The following is a 15,530-nucleotide window of genomic DNA, read 5'->3' on the forward strand; positions in this document are numbered from 1 at the left end:
GGCAGGCGGATTCCCAGTCACTGCGCCAACAGGGAAGTCCCTGTCACTTATTTTTAAATTACCCTACATCAATTAGCTTTTCTCTTCTTCCCACCTCTTCCTAATCTTGAACTGTGCATCTCAAGAGTCCATCAGTCCATCCTGGTAGAGTGACCTTTTCTCTGGAGGAAAAGATGGGGGGCTCATTTTTTCTCTTTCCCCAGAAGAACAGCTATCCTGAAGTTGAAATGTATATTCTTCTTCTTTTTTTTTTTTTTTAAATAGATCATTATTGGAGTATAATTGCTTCACAATACTGTGTTAGTTTCTGTTGCACAACAAAGCAAATCAGCCACATGCATACACATGTCGCCATATCCCCTCCCTCTTGAGCCTCCCTCCCAGCATCCTCCCTATCCCACCCCTCTAGGTCATCGCAAAGCACTGAGCCAATCTCCCTGTGCTATGCAGCTGCTTGCCACCAGCCAACTATTTTACATTCGGTAGTGTATATATGTCAATGCTACTCTCTCACTGTGCCTCAGCTTCTCCCTCCCACCCCATGTCCTCAAGTCCATTCTCTATGTCTACCTCTTTATTCCTGCCCTGCAACTAGGTTCATCAGTACCATTTCTTCTTTTTTTTTTTAGATTCCATATATAGGCGTTAGCAGATGGTAGGGGTGTGTCTCTTGCGGACGGAGGTTACTCGGTATGACAGATTCTAGGTCCATCCACCTCACTACAGATAACTCAATTTTGTTTCTTTTTATGGCTGAGTAATATTCCATTGTATATATGTGCCACATCTTCTTTATCCATTCATCTCTCAATGGACATTTAGATTGGTTTCATGACCTGGCTATTGTAAATAGTGCTGCAGTGAACATTGTGGTACATGTGTCTTTTTCAATTATGGTTTTCTCAGGGTATATGCCCAGTAGTGGGATTGCTGGGTCATATGGTAGTTCTGTTTTTAGTTTTTTAAGGAACCTCTGTACTGTTTTCCATAGTAGTTGTATCTGCAACTCATTGTAGTTTTGATTTGCATCTCTCTAATAATTAGTGATGTTGAGCATCTTTTCACGTGCCTCTTGGCCATCTGCATGTCTTCCTTGGTGAAATGTCTATTTAGGTCTTCCACCCATTTTTTTTTCTTTTTTAGGATTTAAAAAATATTTTATATAATGTTTTTATATACGTCTAGTTAATGTATAAACACAGCCTGAATAAGTACTTTACATTAAATTTAACATTTTCTTTAAATAGACAAAATTTTATATAATACAAAGCCATAAACCTTTTTAAAAAGCATTCAGGTATACAGAATTGTATTATGCATAATCCTTGGTTTATGACACACTCTTGCCACTGATCCATTCAGAACCTCTTTTCAGTCTGTTAGCTGGTTATATTTAATAAGGTAATAAGCATCTATAAAGCCACAACCCAGTACAAAAACTGAGATCTTGACAACTGACATCTAGTCATATGTACTCCGTCCATCCTCCTTTTCCCTCAGCTAGAAGTAACCATCATCCAAAATCTGGGTTCATTATTCCTTTGATTTGCATATATGTATGTATATGTATACATGTATACAATTTATAGGGAATATATATACACATACATATATATTCCTTAAAACTATATATCTTTATATAACATATTTTTTAACTTTTTCACTTTGTAAATAGAACATTGTACCCTGTAATGTTCTAGACTTAATTACTTAAATATTTTATTTGATATTAATATTATTATTATTATTATTATTATTATTATTATTATTTGGGCCACACGGCGCAGCATGTGGGATCTTAGTTCCCCAACCAGGGATTGAACCCATGCCCCTGCAGTGGAAGTGTGGAGTCTTAACCATTGGACTGCCAGGGAAGTCCCTATTTGATATTATTAAGCTATGGTTCATTCTTATTGTTGAGTGTAGCTTCCACCCATTTTTTAATTGGATTGTTTGATTTTTTGATATTGAGCTCCATGAGCTGTTTGTACATTTTGGAGACTAATTCTTTGTCTCTTGTTTCATTTGCAGATATTTTCTCCCATTCTGAGGGTTGTCTTTTTGTCTTGTTTATGGTTTCCTTTGCTGTGCAAAAGCTTTTAAGTTCAATGAAGTCCCATTTGTTTATTTTTTTGTTTTTATTTCCGTTACTCCAGGAGGTGGGTCAAAAAAGATCTTGCTGTGGTTTATGTCAGAGTGTTTTTCCTATGTTTTCCTCTTAAGAGTTTTATAGCGTCTGGCCTTACATTTAAGTCTTTAATCCATTTGAAGTTTATTTTTGCATATGGTGTTAGGGAGTGTTCTAATGTCATTCTCTTACACGTAGCTGTCCAGTTTTCCCAGCACCACTTATTTGAAGAGGCTGTCTTTTCTCCCTTGTATGTTCTTGCCTCCTTTGTCGTAAATTAGGTGCCCATATGTGCGTGGGTTTAGCTCTGGGCATTCTGTCCTGTACCATTGATCTATATTTCTATTTTTGTGCCAGTACCATACTGTCTTGATTACTGTGGCCTTGTGGTATAGTTTGAAGTTGGGGAGCCTGATTCCTCCAACTCCATTTTTCTTTCCTAATATTGCTTTGGCTATTCAGGGTCTTTTGTGTTTCCATACGAATCGTAAAATTTTTTGTGCTAATTCAATGAAAAATGCCATTGGTAGTTTGATAGGGATTGCATTGAATCTGTAGATTGCTTTGGGTAGTATAGTCATTTTCACAATACTGATTCTTCCAGTTCAAGAGCATGGTATATTTCTCCATCTGTTTATGTGATCTTTGATTTCTTTCATCAGTGTTTTATAGTTTTCTGAGTACAAGTCTTTCACCTCCTTAGGCAGGTTTATTCCTAGGTATTTTATTCTTTTTGTTGCAGTGGTAAATAGGAGTGTTTCCTTAATTTCTCTTTCTGATTTTTCATTGTTGGTGTGTAGGAATGCCAGAGATTTCTGTGCATTAATTTTGTACCCTGCAACCTTACCATATTTATTGATTAGTTCTAGTAGTTTTCTGGTGGCATTTTTAGGATTTTCTACGTATAGTATCTTGTTATCAGCAAACAGTGACAGTTTTACTTCTTCTTTTCCAATTTGTATTCCTTTTATTTCTTTTTCTTCTCTGATTGCTGTGGCTAGGACTTCCAAAACTATGTTGAATAAGAGTGGCGAGAGTGGACATCCTTGTCTTGTTGCTGATCTTAGTGGAAATGCTTTCAGTTTTTCACCATTGAGTATGATGCCTGCTGTGGGTTTGTCATATATGGCTTTTATTATGTTGAGGTAGGTTCCCTCTATGCCCATTTCCTGGAGAGTTTTTATCATAAATGGGTGTTGAATTTGTCAAAAGCTTTTTCTGCATCTATTTAGATGATCACATGGTTTTTATTCCTTAATTTGTTAATGTGGTGTATCACATTGATTGATTTGCGTATATTGAAGAATCCTTGCATCCCTGGGATAAATCCCACTTGATCATGGTGTATGATCCTTTTAATGTGCTGTTGGATTCTGTTTGCTAGTATTTTGTTTAGGATTTTTGTATCTATGTTCATCAGTGATGTTGGTCTGTAATTTTCTTTTTTTGTGATATCTTTTTCTGGTTTTGGTATCAGGGTGATGATGGCTTCATAGAATGAATTTGGGAGCGTTTTTCCCTCTGCAATGTTTTGGAAGAGTTTGAAAAGGATCAGTGTTAACTCTTCTCTAAATATTTGACAGAATTCACCTGTGAAGCCATCTGGTCCTGGACTTTTGTTTGTTGGAGGGTATTAATTACGGTTTCATTTTCATTACTTGTGATAGGTCTGTTTATATTTTCTAATTCTTCCTGGTTCAGTCTTGGATAATTGTACCTTTCTAAGAATTTGTCCATTTTTTTGTGGTTGTCCATTTTATGGGCATATAGTTGTTTGTAGTAGTCTCTTATAATCCTTTGTATTTCTGTGGTGTCAGTTGTGATTTCTACTTTTTAAAATTATTATTAGTTTATTTATTTTTGGCTGCATTGGGTCTTCTTTGCTGTGCGTAGGCTTTCTCTAGTTGCGGAGAGCGGGGGCTACTCTTTGTTGTGGTGCGCGGGCTCCTCATTGTGGTGACTTCTCTTTGTGGAGCATGGGCTCTAGGCTTGTGGGCATCAGTAGTTGTGGCATGCGGCCTCAGTAGTTGTGGCTTGTGGGCTCAGTAGTTGTGGCTCACAGGCTCTAGAGCACAGGCTCAGTAGTTGTAGCGCGTGGGCTTAGTTGGTCCACAGCACGTGGGATCTTCCCAGACCAGGGCTCGAGCCCGTGTCCTCTGCATTGGCAGGCGGATTCTTAAGCGCTGCGCCACCAGGGAAGTCCCGATTTCTCCTTCTTCATTTCTAATTTTATTGATTTGTGTCCTCTCCCTTTTTTTCTTGATGAGTCTTGCTAAGGGTTTATCAATTTTGTTTATCTTCTCAAAGAAACAGCTTGTAGTTTTATTGATCTTTGCTATTGTTTTCTTCATTTCTATTTCATTTATTTCTTCTCTGTTCTTTTTGATTTCTTTCCTTCTCCTGACTTCGGGTTTTCTTTGTTCTTCTTTCTGTAATTGTTTCAAGTGTAGGGTTATATGGTTTATTTTTCCTGTTTCTTGAAGTGAGATTGTATTGCTATAAACTTCCCTCTTAAAACTGCTTTTGCTGCATCCCATAGGTTTTGGCTTGTTGTGTTTTCATTGTCATTTGTTTCTATGCAGTTTTTGATTTCATCTTTGATTTCTTCAGTGATCTCTTGGTTATTTAGTAGCGCACTGTTTAGCCTCCATGTATTTGTGTTTTTTACAGTTTTTTTCCTGTAATTGATTTCCGGTCTCATAGCATTGTGGTCAGAAAAGATGCTTGATACGATTTCAATTTTCTTAAATTTTCTGAGGCTTGATTTGTGACCCAAGATGTGATCTATCCTGGAGAATGTTCCATGTGCACTTCAGAAGAAAGTGTATTCTGCCACTTTTGGGTGGAATGTTATATAAATATCAATTAAATCTATCTGGTCTGTTGTGTCATTTAAAGCTTGTGTTTCCTTATTTATTTTCTGTTTGGATGATCTGTCCATTGGTGTAAGTGAGGTGTTAAAGTCCCTTCTATTATTGTGTTACTGTTGATTTCTCCTTTCATGGTTGTAGCATTTGCCTTATGTATTGAGGTGCTTCTATGTTAGGTGCATAAACATTTTTAATTGTTATATCTTCTTCTTAGATTGATCCTTTGATCATTATGTTGTATCCCTCCTTATCTCTTGTCACAGTCTTTAAAATAAAAAGTCTATTTTATCTGATACGAGTATTGCTGCTCCAGCTTTCTTTTGATTTCCATTTGTATGGAATATCTTTTTCCATCCCTTCACTTTCAGTCTGTATGTGTCCCTGGGTCTGAAGTGGGTCTCTTGTAGACAGCATATATATGGGTCTTGTTTTTGTATCTGTTCAGCCAGTCTATGTCTTTTGGTTGGGACATTTAATCCATTTACATTCAAGGTTATTATCTATATGTATGTTCTTATTACCATTTTCTTAATTGTTCTGGGTTTGTTTTTGTGGGTCTTTTTCTCCTCTGTGTTTCCTGCCTTGAGCAGTTTCTGTAGCATTTGTTGTAAAGCTGGTTTGGTGGTGCTGAATTCTCTTAGCTTTTGCTTGTCTGAAAAGCTTTTGACTTCTCCATCAAATATGAATGAGATCCTTGCTGAATAGAGTAATCTTGGTTGTAGGTTTTCTCTTTTATCACTTTAAGTATATCCTACCACTCCCTTCTGGGCTGCAGAGTTTCTGCTGAAAAATCAGCTGATAACCTTATGGGGATTCCTTTGTATGTTATTTTTTGTTTTTCCCTTGCTGCTTTTAATATTTTTTCTTTGAATTTAATTTTTGTTAGTTTGATTATATGTCTTGGTGTATTTTTCCTAGGGTTTATCCTGTATGGGACTCTCTGAGCTTCCTGAACTTGGGTGACTATTTCCTTCCCCATGTTAGGGACGTTTTTGACTATAATCTCTTCAAATATTTTCTCAGACCCTTTCTTTTTCTCTTCTTCTTCTGTGACCCCTATAATTCGAACGTTGGTGCATTTAGTGTTGTCCCAGAGGTCTCTGAGATTGTCTTCAATTCTTTTTATTCTTTTTCCTTTATTCTGCTCCTGAGCAGTTATTTCCACCATTTTGTCTTCCAACTCACTTATTCCTTCTTCTGCCTCAGTTATTCTGTTACTGATTCCTTCTAGTGTATTTTTCATTTTAGTTATTGTGCTGTTCATCTCTGTTTGTTCTTTAGTTCTTCTAGATCTTTGTTAAACATTTCTTGAATTTTCTCAATCCGTGTCTCCATTCTATTTCCAAGACTCTGGATCATCTTTACTATCATTACTCTGAATTCTTTTTTCAGGTAGACTGCCTATTTCCTCTTCATTTATTTGGTCTTGTAGGTTTTTACCTTGTTCCTTCATCTGTGACATATTTTTATGCTGTCTCATTTTTTTTTTTTTTTTTATGAGTGGGACTGTGTTCCTGTCTTACTGGTTGTTTGGTCCGAGGCTTCCAACACTGGAGTTTGTAGGCTATTGAGTAGAGCTGGGTCTTGGTGCTGAGATGAGGAACTCCGTGAGACCTCAGTCTGATGAATATTCCCTGGGGTCTGAGGTTCTCTGTTAATCCAGTGGTTTGGACTCGGAGCTCCCGCTGCAGGAGCTTCGGCCCGACACGTGGCTCGTGAACCAAGATCCTGCAAGCAGCATGGGGCAGCAGGAAAAAAAAAAAAAAGCTAACAATAACATAGGAAACTAACAGACACGTTAGAAAGAATATAAAAATAAAAATATAGATGAATCAGCAACTAGAAGGTACAACAGTACCACAATAGTAAAAGAAAAGGAGGAGGGAAGAAAAGGGACGGGGGAAGGACTTGGCTGTGGAGGGCAGGGCCTAAGCAAGAGTGAGGTTTGGGTGGTGGGTGGGGCCTATGCTTAGGACCCACAGGGCTGGAAAAGGCTGTGGGGGTGGGGCTTAGGCTTAATAGAACAGAAGGGGCCCAGGCATGCCCCAAACCCCTGGTGTCAGGGAATGGGGGACCTCACCTGGGAGCCCAGCAGGCTTCCTGGGCTCAAGTGGGCACGGCAAACGCCCTCCTCTCCTCTCCTGCTCTTCCAGTCTAGGAGGACCCCTCCCGCCTGCCTCTCTTTTTCTCCCCTAGGCTTCTTTCCTATGCCCCCAAGGACCCACATGACCTGGAGCAGGCTTTGCAGGGCAGGGGATTGGCCTGGGAGCTCAGCAGGACCCCTCCCGCCTTCCTCTCCTGGTCTCCCCGGCCTCCCTCCTATGACCTCAAGGACCCACGTGGCATGAAGGGGTCAAGCACAGGCTCTTAAAAAAAGGATAGTATATACATTTCAAGATTTTTAAATACCACATTATGCAGATCTGATATCATATTAGAAAAACATCATTTTTTTTATAGTAACAGGGACACTCCAGGTGTTTGCTGTTCATGAGTTGCTTCAAGAGAACATTTTTTTTCCTACTTGCTCTCCTTAGGAAAGTGAGAATTCTATCTGTGTACCTACTGTCTGTCTGTCTGTCTATTTAGTTAATGAGTGAGTGAGTAGATGAGTGAAGGACCAAAGATAGGATATAGGTGATTTCTTCTAAGTCTCCCTAGAACCTGCTATCAGAGACTTTAGTAAGCTTTATTTTATTATTGCTTTACCTTTTGGTTTTTTCACTACCCCGATACCTTGTGGGCAAAATTATTCTAAGCAGGGTATCTGGTAAATAGTACTCAATAATTTTCACTGATTAAATAAATGAATGGCATATTGGTAGAAACTGCTAAAATTTTACAGTGTCTTATACATAGTGGACATTTGGGAAATATTTTTAGAATTGAATAACATGAAAAATTTGAGGCTTGAGTTCTAGTCCAAGTGCCATTACTGCTCAGTTGTGTCACTTTCATCTCAGAGCCTTAGTTTTCCAAAATGAATGTTGGACAGATGTTTTCTGAAGTTGCTTCTGCCTGTTTTTAGATTTTGTATCTCGATGATTTTAAATACCAAATGAGTAAATATTAATTTAGAGAAGGGAAAAAATTGTAATGGGGTTGTAAGGTTTGGAAAAGCTTAGTGTGGACAAGATTAGTCCTGAATGGTGCTTAAAGTGATGGGACAGAGAGGGTGTTGGTTTAGAATTCAGGAGAAAAGGGGAGAAAATACTGAAAGGGTAAAATTTCGTAAGTGAGGTTACCATGGTGGGAGTGTACAAAGTATATTTGGGATATAATGAGTAGATTAATCTTAATAGAATGGTGATGCTGTGTGAGAGAGCCATGGGAAATTAGCTTGGAAATACAGGATGCAGACAGCCTAGAGAGCCTTAAATATTTGTTTGATTTTTATTCTTTAAGGGTGTTGATGAAAATAATCAATAAACAGTCTATAATAGGAATAGGAAAGAGGTTTATTTGAGCCAAACTGAGGACTATAGTCCAGAAGACAGTCTCTCAGATAACTCTGAGGAACTGCTCAAAGCACAGTTTTGTGTCTTGTCAGAACGAAGAATGTCAAACAAGTCGGGGATACATTCCTTCAACGTTTGAAAAAAACCAGATCAGCATGTACATAACGAGTCAGTATGGCCTTGGCACCTGAGAAGGGAGTCTTATTGAAGGAGTACCAGCATTGGCGTCCCAGGAAGGGAGGCATTTAATCTTTATTTTTAATGTGGCTGTTCTTTACACTTCTGGTCACCGTGCCCTTTTCCTTTAATAATTAAAGCAGATGTACAGTGCAGGTTTGGTAAGCCACAAACAGTCTATTTTAGTTAGCAATAACATTTGAATTAACTCATGTATAAGCCAGAATGACTTCCCCATACCTCAGTATGTGAATTTTTTTTTTTTTTTTTTACCCAGGGGTAAGGAGCTGTTGAAGTTTTATTTGCTTGCTTTTTAAGGAAGATAGCCAGCTGCACAAAGGGAAGCAAAGAAACTAGTTGTGAAGTCATTACAGGAATCTAGACAGGAGGTGACGGTGTCATGCGTGTGGTGGCGGCAGTGAAGATAGAGTGATGGGAAGGGAAATGGAGCTAATGTCGTGCGGCCCTTGCTGTGGTGTCAGGCATTTTGCTAATACTTTTTATGTTACATCACTTTATCCTTATAACCACTCTGCGGGGTGAGCATACTACTTACCTACTGCTGCATGACACATTATTCCAAACATAGGGGCTTAAAACAGCATTTATTAAACATTTATTACATGGATGTTTACATTTATTACATATATTAAACATTTATTACTTCACATTTTTAATGTGCCAGAAATCTGGATGTGGCGTAGCTAGGACCTCTGGCTTAGAGTCGCTCACAAGGCCGCAGGCATCTCAAGGCTTGAGTGGGAAAGATGAGCCTCCTTGCTCACTCGTGTGGTTGATAGCAGGATTCAGTTCCTCACTGGTTGTTGGACTTAGGCCTTCATTCCTGCCTTCCTTTCTTGCCATGTAGGCCTTTTCATAGAGCAGCTTGCTTCATCAGAGTGAGCAAAGGAGAGTGCCAGTGAGAGTGAGAGGAGGGGGGCGAGGAGGGAGGGAGAAAAGTGGGGTGTGTGTGAGTGAGAACATGAGCGTTAGCAGGATGGAAGCCACAGTCTGGTAACCTATTCACTTTTCTGTTTGTTGTTCCTTAGAAGCAAGTCACCAGATCCGTCCCACACTCAAGGGGAGGGGATTAAACATATTCTAGTGTGTAAAGTGATATGGAGAATAGCAGGAGATGAGGCTGGAGAGGTAGGCAGCGAGTGTGTAGCATGCCCTTTTTGACCCCAGGGGAGTAAAGCACATCTCATTTTGCAAGAGTGAAAAAGATCTATGATAAGTGTCCGTTTTGTTTTTTAAACTGCAAACTTTTACATTCCTCCTGGAAATGGAATTCTCTTAAAGACGGGAAACAGATTGTGCTCATTTTGCTTTTGTTATGTCTGGGATATTTCTAGCCTCCCTTGCACAAAGAAAAATCATTGTTAGTTTCACGCAATTTAACTTTATAACAAGATTCTGTTGCAAGACAGACATTTTGGAAAATGCCCCAGATAAACGCTATCTCTGCATAGCTACTGAGAGAACTGCTATCACCATAAAAGAAAAGTAGGGGAAAGTGATTCTTGTACTGGAAGATTTTCAAAGCAGCAGTTATGCTTTCATCAGTTAGTTTGCTTCCTTCAAAATCCACCCACCCACTCCTACCAGTATTCTGTCACCATCTAGACAGAAGTATTAATCATTAAAAAAGAGAATTAGAATTCCTTTCCCTTTTCTTTCCTGGTTGTTGGCTAAAGAAGTGACATCTCAGGCATGTATTCTTAAAGATGCCCAAGAAACAAGTCATCGGTACTTAAGCCCAAGTTCACCCTCATACAACTAGTTTACTAGTCAATGAAAATTCCCAATTTAGTATGATAAGAAGTATGAACTAAGTTTAAAAACCCTTTTTTACTTTTCACAAATATCTTAATAAATGTGAGTGCTATGGCTGGGGACAACCTGAAGAAAAAGAACTAGTGTTGGCCTTTACCTTTTAAAGTTTTTATTTGCACAGATAGAACTGCATATGGGTGGTTGGGCGTCTTGTGGACATCTCAAACTTAACACTTCCAAAACTGAATTTCTGATTTCTCCTTCAGAATCTTCTTTTACTAGTTCCCTAAAAATACTCATGGGAATGAGTATGGACCACCATCCATTCATTTTTTTCAAGCCAGAAATCTGGGAGTTGTCCTTGATTCCCACTCCCCCTTTTCACCTCTTACCTCCAATCTATCAGAAAGTTCTACCTCTAAACAGACAATGATTTTTGCCTCTCTCTCTCCATTTCCAATGTCACCACCGCAGTCCAGATTGCCACCATTTGTTTGCCTGGATTACTGACATGGCCTCTTAACTGGTGTCCTGCTCCACTTTGGTTCTCTTCCACACTGTCATCCCCCTCATCCCCGATCCTTGAAAGCTTCCTCTTGTTTTTAAAATACAATCCAAACTCCTGACGTTGGCCTGCCAAGCCCCTTATGATCCAGTCACTGCCTACTTCCCCAGCCTTAAAATGATCACTGTGTTTTGGTCGTATTGGCCTTTGCGCATCCTAATGAACACTCACTTCATTCGTGCCTCAGGATCTTTTCTTTTTTGTAAGCGAGAGAAAAACTTATTAATTGCAGCAAGTAGGGAGAACACCGGGGATCTTTCCCAAAGCAGTGTCTCTCAGGATCTTTGTGTTTACTTCCCTTCTGCCTAGAATGCTGCCCCAACCCTTGCCCCTGGCCCATTCCTCATTCCTTTCATAAAACCTAATCGTTCTTCAGATCCCACCCTAAATATCACCCTCTTGAAGGCTTCCTTGATCACCCTGTATAGGTAGAAACCCTCTGTTATTTTCTATTGTAATACCTATACAGTGCCCTTTCTTGTAGTTTTAAAATTACATATATGTTTCCTTTTGTCTTATTTATTTGCTTGTTAGTTTATTGTCTGTACTCACCTCGAGGATGTCAACTTCATGAGGGCCAGAGCCCTGTCTTATTCATTGTTTCCCCAGGACCTAGCCTAGTGCCTCCTACAGAGCAGGTGCTGAATAATTATTGCATGTATGAAAGTGCCCGAAAGTAAAGAACTGGTTGAAACTGGTTTGGTAAAAATTTTGAGATTTAACACCAAAACGTCTTTTTTTAATTGAAGTGTAGTTGATTTACAACGTTTAACACCAGACTTTAAAGTATACTTCAGATAGGTGTTATTTTTTACATGCTTCAGCTTAGAGAACAACCACTGCAATATGAAATAAAATCCCATCTTCCTCCAAACTTGTTTGTCTGGCTAACTTTATCTTCGTGGGGATTTTCCATTTCCATTTGTGGGTAAAATTTGTCTTAGTCCTCAACTACTAATTTAAGCACAGATAAGCTAGAATTCTGAATCACGGGTCTTTTAGCAAATTGCTGTCCTTATGACCACACCATCATTTGTTAGCAGCGCTCACTCAGGGGCTCCCTTTATGGCAGGACAGACAGTGAAGATTGGTGGGTAGTCCCTGTCCCAGCTTGTGGAGAGTGGATTTACCCCAGGCAGAGAGGCCTCAGCTGGTCTTGCAAAGAATGCCTTTTATCGTTCCATCTGTTTAGCCCCTAGGAGCAGGGTTCCTTGTAGAGTGTAGATCTAACAGATCACTGAGGCAATATGTGTTTTTCAGCAAACTAGGGCTCAATTTGTTGCCATAATAACTTTCAGTAATTCCCAAAGAACTAGGGGGAACGTCAAGATTCCTTTCTTGAAGGAGAAAACTGTTTAGAAAAGAAAAAATTCAGCCTAACCAGGTGTGGGGTGTGACATCTTCCACCTTCATTTGAAGTTGTGTTGATGTATGTGTAGTTAACTAACAGGTTTTTGGCGTTTATTGGCTTGTTGTAAATTAGCATTATGTCAGTCAGAATGTGTCCAGTATCTCAGTCATCAGGCCCTTTAAGGTAGGAGTCAGCTCCAGTTTACTAAAAGGAATCTGGGGTTTCAGTAGATTGAGAGCTGGGATTTGAACCTAGGTTTGTGTGGCTTAAAAAAAAAAAGAAAAAAGAAAAAAAACCCGACTCAACAATTATAATAACTATTTCAAAAAATATCCCAAGCTCTTTAAATATGCTTTGTCTACACATTTTATTTTCGCCAGTCTTTTTGAGTTTGTTGGACTCAAGCATCTGAGTCTGAAGTTATTTTTACGTATAGGTTATATATGTATGCATCGATAAATATGCAGATATTTTTGCATATGTTACATTATTTCCTGGTTATATTAGGTATATACATTTAACTTTATCTATATATGGATATAACTTACATAAAAGCAGGGTGGGATGGTACATATGTCCTGGTTTCACTGCTGTGCCACATTCAGAGAAATACAGTCCAGCAATCAGAATTAAAATAATTCTGATATTCACTTGTATCTCTTGAACGACATTGCCAGAACTGGTTTGTCACCAAGAGTAGTGCTTGGGAAACCCCTCGCCTCTCCTTTCAGTCCACAGAGGCTCCAAAGCTTCTTTCTATCTCAGCCCACGCAATACTCAACCCAAACTTTGCCTTTGCTTCCTCTTCTCCCACCCTCTCCCTTGTCCCAGCTCTCTATTATGTAGAATAATTTAACCCCTTTACTCATTATTTAGATTCTTTACGAGAGAGCCTAGGAGCTGACCCAGAAGCCAGAAGACATTCTACTTAGAATCCTGAGGGGTGGAGGTGAAGGTGGGGCTGGAGGGAGAAAGACGGTGAAAAGTCAGACATTAGCCGTTTCTTACAACAGTTACAAATGAGAAATTTTAGTCCTTGTTAGGGCACCATTTTATTTGTATATATTTATATTGTTATTTATATTATATATATATAGTATCGAAATGCTTGGCTTACTTGTACATCAGTGTATTGTTCGTGGTGCCTTTTTAAGGCATTAAGTAATTATATAGTGTTTAACTTTGTGCCAGGTGCTGTTCCGGGTGCTTTATATATATTAACTGATTTAATTTCTACAACAGCCAATAGGTAGCTACTATTTTTCTCCCTATTTTACAGATGAAGAAACCAAGGTACACAGAAGTTAAGTAACTTATACGAGGTCTTATACCTTATAAGGTAACTTATAAGGGGTAAAATAAAATGAAATTGAACCCTGCAGTCTGGCTTCAGAATTTATCCTTTAAGACAATTGCCAAAACTACCTCTCATGAAATAATAAAGTTTACTGAAAGTTTTCAACACTTACTTTAAAAAATAACTTGGGGGTTGATAGACAATAAGATACTGTCTACATTTTCTCCCTGTTCTGAGTCTTTTTCTTGCTCTGAATGGTCGGTATTGTAGTTGGACTACACTACCAGGTATTGTGTTGACCAGGTCTGGAACCTTTCTGGTGTGTGAAAAATCTTTGAGGTAACAGGATTTGGAAGACATTAATTTTCTTTCCTACTTTCTCAGAAAGAATTATCACTTCCCTTACAATGGGTAGGCAGTTGCTGTTTGACACAGAATAGGAACGCATTGAATTTACAAAACACGAAGCTGCAAACAAGAAAACCCACAAGTGGAAGAACAAGATTGGGCAAGGGAGTATGGGAGCGATAAATAGTCTGTCTCTTGTCTGTGCATGAGGTGCATGCAGCCTGTGGGCTTCCTTGCCATTGCTTGTGTGCCTTTTTTTTTTTGTTTTGGTCTATCACTTCCCATTAGTCAAGATCAGGATTAGCTGTCCCTGAGACTGTGAAGGTACATACTTCTTTAGCCCTTTACTCTTCTTCTGCTACTCACTGCGCTTGCCACTTACTGGATTCACTTAAGGAGTGACCAAGGATGGCAAATACTTGGAGCCTGTTCTGCTTCAACTCCTGCCTCCTGAGCCCAAAGAAGATATCACTAATTGAATATGAAGTATTTTTGAACCTGTATTTTGCTTCGGAATCCTTCTCAACAGTGCCCTTAGGGTGTCCTGGTTAAAGTGCAGGCTCTAAAGTGGTACAGACCACTCTTCAAAACCCACTAGCTTCACTGTGTAGTCACTGATTGACTTTGGGCAAATTATGTCTCTCTCTCTGCCTGAGTGTCGTCCTCTGTAAAATGGCTATATCTCATAGGGTTGTTGTGAGGATTAAGTGAGATGACGCATATAAAGTGCTGAGTATAGCGCCTGGCAGATACCTGTAGTGGCTACCAAGTGACATCACAGAAAATTGCGGAGTCAGGAATGCCAAGAATTGGTCCCTCCACTGAAGCAGCCATTAAACTGGCAAAATCTGTCAGGGTCAACTTGTTCCGAACTCCAGACTCTAATAAAAAAAAACCTTGTAGTTGTTAGGGGAATGCTTAATGAGGGAAGAGGCTGCTAAATTTTGACATTCATGAAAATCTGTCAGGTCACTGGCTGACCACCGAGAGAACAGAACAGTGACCACATTCAACGAGGAACGCAGTCGTTGCAAAACTAGTTTAGAAAAGTTACTGGACAAATGGATGATTGCAGCCCTCAACAAGCAACAACAGCGTACCCTGATGAGAAGGGAGAATGTGATTTCCAGAGTCACCATTATAATATTGAAAATGTTAAGTTTTCAACAAAAATTAGACATACAAAATAGGAAAGTATGGCCTATTCACGGGGAGAAAAAAGAAATTGACAGGAACTGTCCCTGAGGAAGGCCAGCTGGAAGTTGGCATCCAGTCACTGAATGTTGGCGTACTGGAATTTAGCATAACTATTAAAACGCAGTTGCTTATTACGGGAAATACCATACTTACTTTTGGTTTTATATTGTATTATGAGTATTATAAACATTTTGCCCATTTCTCTTAGTGGAAGTTACCATTAGGGGAAAAATGACCAGTTTGCACCTGAGAAAAATTAAAATTGAGAAAATTTTACTTTTATATCGGGCCTTAAAAATATACACACTCTCACCATCCCATTGATTTTTTTTTTTTTTTTTTTTTTTTTTTATTTTACATATA

This window comes from Neophocaena asiaeorientalis, unplaced genomic scaffold, assembly GCF_003031525.2.
Source record: "Neophocaena asiaeorientalis asiaeorientalis breed wild unplaced genomic scaffold, Neophocaena_asiaeorientalis_V1.1 scaffold21, whole genome shotgun sequence".
NCBI lineage: Eukaryota > Metazoa > Chordata > Mammalia > Artiodactyla > Phocoenidae > Neophocaena > Neophocaena asiaeorientalis.